The following is a 6,063-nucleotide window of genomic DNA, read 5'->3' as shown; positions in this document are numbered from 1 at the left end:
GAGTTTGGAATCTCGCATATCTACTATAGCACTCGCGGTGTTGAGGAAAGGTCTTCCAAGTATGATCGGGACTTGAGGATCCGCTTCCATGTCTAGTACTATAAAGTCCGCTGGAAACACGAACTTATCAACTTTTACCAATAGGTCCTCGCATATTCCCCTTGGAAATGTCACCGTTTTATTAGCTAAGTGTATTGCCATTCGAATTGGCCTTGGCTCCGGAAGGTTTAATTTCTTAAAGAACGAATATGGCATGAGATTTACACTTGCCCCCGAATCCGCTAATGCATGTATAGTTGCCAAATTTCCGAATTGACAAGGCAATGTCAAACTACCCGGGTCACCTTTCTTCTTAGGCACTTTGTTCAACATGGTGGCTGAACAATTTTCATTGAGAACTACCTCCTTTACTTCTTCCATCTTCTTTCTATTTGTGAGGAGTTCCTTTAAGAATTTGGCATACTTGGGCATTTATGCAACCGCCTCGATGAAGGGCATATTAATTTGAAAGGATTTGATGTGTTCCAGGAACTTTTGATAATCAACATCATGATTATCTTGTCTAGCTTGGCCTGGAAAAGGTAATGGAGGTTGATAAGGTTTAACAGGAGGCTCTTTTTCAATTCAGGTGGGGGACTCGTCGAGTCCATGTCTTCGACTCGGCGAGTCGTGTCGGGTTTCAGTGATTTCTGCTTTTCTGCCTCCTCTTGCACCAGTTTTGGATCTTCTTTCTGAATGGGGATCAGAGGAGTAATAATCTTCCCACTCCTATTCGTCATGATATTTATATGTGCACCTCTCGGATTATTTTTGGTATTACTAGGAAGTCCACCTGGTTGTCTCTCGTTTATTTGTAGTGCAAGTTGGCCTAGTTTTTTTTCAATGTTCAGAATAGATGCTTGTTGATTCCTAAGCATGGCTTGTTGATCTATCATCATGGTTTGATGCTCTCTAATCATGCCTTGTTGCTCCATTAACATATTTCGTTGTTCTTTTATTGCAGCATCGGTATCATTGTGTCTCTTCCCGGATGCAGCTGCAAATCTCGTGAGCATGTCTTCAAAATCTTATTTCTTTTCTTACACCGGTTCCTCCTTTTGATAAAAGCCTCTATCTTTTTGTTTGTACTTTTTCTCCTTTGCCTTTTTGCACTCATCATACGGTAGCCATTCCTTCTTGGATTTTCGCCAATTGTCATCGTACCTATCACCACTTGAATAGCACACTTGTACTTTCCGGTTCCCGTTCTCGTCAAGATCACAGTCTTTAGTAAGGTGAGGCCCTCTATAGTTTTCACATCCTACTCTAATGGCATGGATGGATTGGTCCATCTTATTCATTCTTCGATCCATGCTTTCCAATATTGCCATCATTGATGCCATATCATCAGTAATAGAATTCACCGCCCCCTCGAGTCATGTCATTCCTTGGGTTGTGATATTCTCTAGAGTGCTTAGAGAATTCTTCAATTAGAGCCTTTATCACCGGGGGTGGTTTCTTTGTGAGTGGTCCTTGCGAGTCAAGGAGTTTCCTGGTTGTCACATTTACTCCATCATAAAAAATGGAGACTTCTTGTTGGCTATTAAGATCATGATGTGGGCAATTCCATAGTAAACCTTTGTATCTCTCCCACGCCTCGTATAAGGACTCTCCAGGTTGTTGCTCAAAGTTTGCTATGGCTTTCTTCAACTTGGCTATCTTTGAAGGAGGGCAAAATTGATTAATGAATTCTTCCTTCATCTTGGCCCAAGTGGTGATGGATCCTGGAGGGAGTGATTTCAGCCAATCTTTCGCGGCTCCCTTAAATGTGACAGGTAGCATACGTAGCAAAACAGTGTCGCGAGCCACATTAGGGACGTTGAAGTAGTCGGCTATGTCATTGACCTCGTCAAGATGCTTGTATGCGTCTTCATGATCCTTCCCGTAGAATGGGATTTCCTTAAGTTGTGCGAGTATATGGCCCTTAAGTTCAAAGGTGGCAGTTGTGGGAATCGCGGCTTGCACAAGTCCGGGGTCGGTGTCGTCACGCATCCTTTTCTTCCATTCTCCCATGGGAACTTCATCGATGTTAGCCATGGTGTTAGCTAGTTCGCCCTCTATGTCGCTTCCTCCTTCGGATTCGCTTTCTTCTTTTTCGGATTCGTACACGATATCGTCCTTGTTTGGGTCTTCGTCCGCCTCTGAAAAGTTGTTGGATTCTCCCACTTTCTTGTCTTTTTTCTTCCTAAAACAGATTTTAGATTCTTCAATGGCGAATTCTTTGAGGTTGCGGTTTCTCCTACGGTTTTGCCTTTGCTTTTCTTCAAGGTCGCTTTCGGGTCTTCAAGTGGTGGAATCAAAGGTGTGACTCCTCCTCTGGTCATATACGACCTGCAAACAAAAACAGAAAACACGCGTAAAAAGAACAAAAATAAATTAAAAACGAAACTGGAAATCAGCTATGGACTCGCCGAGTAGCTTCGAGTGCACTCGACGAGTTCAAGGCTAAAACAGAAAAAGTTTAATCAAAAATCCTAAAACATAAAAATTTCAAACTTATCCTAATAATTAATTTACTAAAGCAGTGAAACATCCCAAAATTTCGACCCAAAAATTTTTGTTTTAATATTACTAAAAATCACATCATCGAATGTCATGTATAATAGAACCATGGAATGAGTAATTCAAAACTCATAGTAACTGTGTCAAAACAAAACTGTATCAATCATATCAAAATATCTGAATAAAACTCCCAGGATAAAACTGAAGCTGTGGTGTGTGCGATGTCATCAACCCGAGCTCTTCCCCTTACTAGCGGAAGTACCTGAAACCAAAAACTGAAACTGTAAGCACAAAGCTTAGTGAGCTCCCCCAAACTACCACATACCATACAATAACATATAAAGCAACTACTGGGCCTTGCCCACTGCATCGGACCGAAGTCCGGAAACTGCATCGGACCGAAGTCCGGAACTAACCAGGGCCTTGCCCTCTGCATCGGACCGAAGTCCGGAAACTGCATCGGACCGAAGTCCGGAAATAACCAGGGCCTTGCCCTCTGCATCGGACCGAAGTCCGGAAACTGCATCGGACCGAAGTCCGGAACTAACCAGGGTCTTGCCCTCTGCATCGGACCGAAGTCCGGAACTGACTAAACATAGCATAACATAATCATAACTACTAGCATAAACACATATACTGCATACTGCATCGGACCGAAGTCCGGAACACATAACACATAACCATGCCTGAATCACAAAGGCATCAAGCATACTGAACTACTGCATCGGACCGAAGTCCGGAACTACTGCTAACTAAACGGGCCGGCATTGTGGCCGTAGACCCGTTCCTACTGGAAGAAGACTCACCTCGTAATGCTGGCTGCTGAGATGCTAAATCTGAAACTGTCTGACTGCTGCTCCGGAACTCCCCAGCTACAAATCCCATAAACACTAAATCAGATACTGATAACTACTCTCAGGGTAAAATGACTATTTTACCCCTGGACAAAGTCAACATCCTGGTCAAAGTTAACTTTCAGTTGACCGGACTCGCCGAGTTGGGCCGCCAACTCGCCGAGTCCCTATCATCCTTTCTAAACCTCTACCCACTTCTACTCGTCGAGTTTGGCAAAGGCTCGACGAGTTCTTCTTCGATACTAACAACTAGTTCATCGTCATCTGACTCGTCGAGTTGTATGAACAACTCGTCGAGTCCTCCTTCATCCTGTGAATTAGATCAATCCTTGACTCGCCGAGTTGTATAAACAACTCGTCGAGTCCCTCCACTACTAGATCTGAGCCTTAACTCACCGAGTCCATTACCTACTCACTGATTCCACCTTAACTCTCAAATGGGGAAAATCGGGGACTCGCGACCCGACTCGTCGAGTCTGAAGAACAACTCGCCGAGTCCCAAGCATGCCATTACTATACAGTCGATTTCTCTCGATTCCAATGCATCCAATTCATAGATCTGGGTTCCTAGAACTGATTTCACACGTAAAGTTTCTAACTTTACGTTCATGCGTGCTCAAGATAAGCTAAAATGCCCAAAAAGGAGTTAAAAGAGGAGATCTAGGTTTGGAATGGCTGCTTAGCTCAATAAAGGTGGCAACATTGAGCTTAAGGAGTCCTGAAATGCTTAGATCTGAAACCCATTCGACTTAACTACCCAAAAATCGACCTCAAAGTCTAGAAAAGGCTCAAAAACCACACTAGCAAGCTTTTAAGGAGATCTACATGATGACAAGCCAAGATTCGAGCTTTATACCTTAATGGAAGCTGGAATGACACAATAAACTCAGATCTTCTTTACTTCTCTTGAGAACTCCTCTTATCTCTTCTTCTTCTAACTTCAAAATGCACCAAAATCCTCCACAAAATGAGAAATATCCCAAGAATGCTTAAAGGAAGGCTAGGGTTTAGTAAGGGACGTTCTGAGGGTGATGGAGGCTGGTTTGGGGCGCATAATAACGTTTAAATAGGGTGCAAACCCTTGAAATTAGGGTTTCATCCATACTGGCAGACTCGCCGAGTCCGAGGATATGGACTCGTCGAGTTGCCAACTTAAACCGCATGCAAATCCCGTCTCTACTCGACGAGTCGGGCTACAGACTCGTCGGGTACCCCTTAAGAAATGAAAATTACTTTAATTAAATCACATACCAGAAATGGGGCGTTACAAGCAGTAACTTTGTGCAAGAAGGATCTCACACAAAGGATCGATAACACTAGTAATCAAATTAAATTTTAGAACCGTTCCCCGGCAACGGCGCCAAAAACTTGATGTGTGTAAAACCAACTAGTTTTAATCCTACTTTTTAAATATATGTTTAACACACAAAAGGTAGTGTACCTGTCAATTGGTGGTATAATTAAGCAAGCAGGGTATCGAACACAGGGAACGGCAAATTAAACTAACTACTAGAATTATCTAAAAAGCAAATAATAAAAGGAAGGGTTTTCTCTAGTTTTGCAAGACTAGGAACTTAAACAATTAACTAAAACTTAAACTACCAACTAAGCAAGCAAAGATCAACTAAATTCAATAATAAAGAAGACTTATGTTTAGGTTTTGAATCTTTTATTCCTATGGTTGATTTTATGGCAAGTGCAATGGATTAACTTTTCATTGGCTACCGATTAGTGTGATTAGGTTCACGTTCGCTATTACTATTCCTTAGAAGACAAATCAATTCAAACAGTGGCCAGTTGGTTAAATTAACAGGTTTTCTAGTTTATTGATTCGAGTTAAGTAAGACTTGTAGTGGTTAATTAAATTGATCGTTCAATTAACCTCTTGCTGATGGTTCGTCACACAAGCTCACACATTAACTTACCTATTCTCTATTAACCCTAGTTTCACGTTCGCTATTCCTAGGCATATAACAATGTTTTCACATAAATCATATGAGATTAGCAATTAAGAGATGGTCATGCAACTTAATATACTAGTTAATTAACAGCAAAATAGTTGTAGTTAACACATAAGGTTCTTTAACAAGCTTAGCAAAACATAATCACCAAATTAAATCAATCCAACCATAAAATCATACCATAATCATAAAGTCACCTGTCCTAAACAGAAGATAATAGTTTTAGCTCATGATTACAGTAAAACTAAGATCAAAAACGCAGTCAAGTAACTCAAACATAGTTCAACTTAAAGAATAAATAAGAATGGACTTGAATTTGCCTTGATTCTTCTCAAAATTGGATCTAGGGTTGATTCTCTGGCTTCCAGCACCTTAGCAGGTCTTCTAATCGTAGCTTCTCCTCCAAGGATTTCTTAGAAAAACCGGGTATCGATCTAAAAGCCCCTTTTTTATAGATTAGAGGCGACTCGTCGAGTCCAGGGACTGACTCGTCGAGTCCCTCATTAAATCCCCGTGTACGGCAAGGCAAGGACTCTTCTGCTTCGAGAATGTTTGTGGGAACTTGTCGAGTCAAGGGTCAACTCGCCGAGTCCTTCTTGGTTTTTGGCTATTTTCTTCTTTCTTTGATTCCCAAGCTCCTGCTTCCTTTTGCTTCCGAGCACTTCTTATGAACTGAAAATATAATTTAAACGTAATTAAGCATCTTT

The 6,063-nt window shown here is 41.5% G+C and overlaps 1 non-coding gene across 1 annotated transcript; it reads left to right on the top strand.

The window, feature by feature from the left end:
• The first annotated feature begins 1,585 nt into the window (after nucleotides 1-1,585).
• On the top strand, nucleotides 1,586-1,692 carry LOC145151768 (small nucleolar RNA R71). The gene has a single exon (XR_013732323.1). It is a non-coding gene; the product is annotated as a small nucleolar RNA R71 (small nucleolar RNA).
• Nucleotides 1,693-6,063: the final 4,371 nt, after the last annotated feature.

Source organism: Lactuca virosa, chromosome 1 (assembly GCF_052849685.1).
Source record: "Lactuca virosa cultivar CGN04683 chromosome 1, Lactuca_virosa_CGN04683_v6, whole genome shotgun sequence".
In the NCBI taxonomy this organism is placed as follows: Eukaryota; Viridiplantae; Streptophyta; class Magnoliopsida; order Asterales; family Asteraceae; genus Lactuca; species Lactuca virosa.
This window is presented reverse-complemented; position numbering and strand designations above follow the sequence as displayed.